Source organism: Arachis ipaensis, chromosome B06 (genome assembly GCF_000816755.2).
Source record: "Arachis ipaensis cultivar K30076 chromosome B06, Araip1.1, whole genome shotgun sequence".
NCBI lineage: Eukaryota > Viridiplantae > Streptophyta > Magnoliopsida > Fabales > Fabaceae > Arachis > Arachis ipaensis.
In genome coordinates this window covers 837265-838107 of record NC_029790.2, presented here as the reverse complement: position 1 = coordinate 838107, position 843 = coordinate 837265, and positions in this window count along the sequence as shown.

The following is an 843-nucleotide window of genomic DNA, read 5'->3' as shown; positions in this document are numbered from 1 at the left end:
ATTTATATAAAAAATATTTTTTGTTATTTTTTATCATATTCTTAAATATTTTAGGACAATTTGTGTCATTTTAATTTGTTAACACTTACATTTTTCGTGAGTAATTTTGGTATATATGCTAAGTATAAAAGACCAAGTTATGATAAATATGAAAATATAGAGTAAAATTATGTTAGCTTCCCAAGTAGCTTGTTGGTTGAAAGCATGTACTTTTAACCCAAGTGAACTTGGTTCGAAGCTGGCACTCAGGAATCAGAACTCAAGCATGCATGAGGAAATTATTAAGCCTCAAATGAGGTATTTGAAAATACCTCGATAGCGTCATTTAAAGAACGAGGGTCAGTACAAACCCAAAAAAAAAAAAAAAAAAACAGGAAAAGAAAATAGACAACTAGATGCATAAAAGGATAACATAACCTTAGAATCACTATTGCCTTCAATGAAACAATTAGGGGTGGTAATATGTACCCTACTCGTGGATATCTAATCCGATCCCATCTGATCAGGTAGGGTTGTTAACTCGATCCGCAGCGAATAGACAACCCGCGGGTATCCGACCCTACCCGCGGGTTGACAAAAATAGAGGCCACTAGATTGTTAAAAATTGTATTTATATCTCATTAAATGAGAAATATGTTTTATAAAAATAAATGAGCAAAATCTACAAATTTATAAATTTGGTTGAGTGGCTAAGAAGCTTTTGCACATGCTTAAGATTCTTGGTTCAACTCCCATATGTAACATTTTTAATCATATATAACACATATTATGGGGGGTGCGGGTTGGGCGGGTAGGATTTACGCGATCGGGTTGGATCGGATTAGATACCCGCAGATAGGGTCC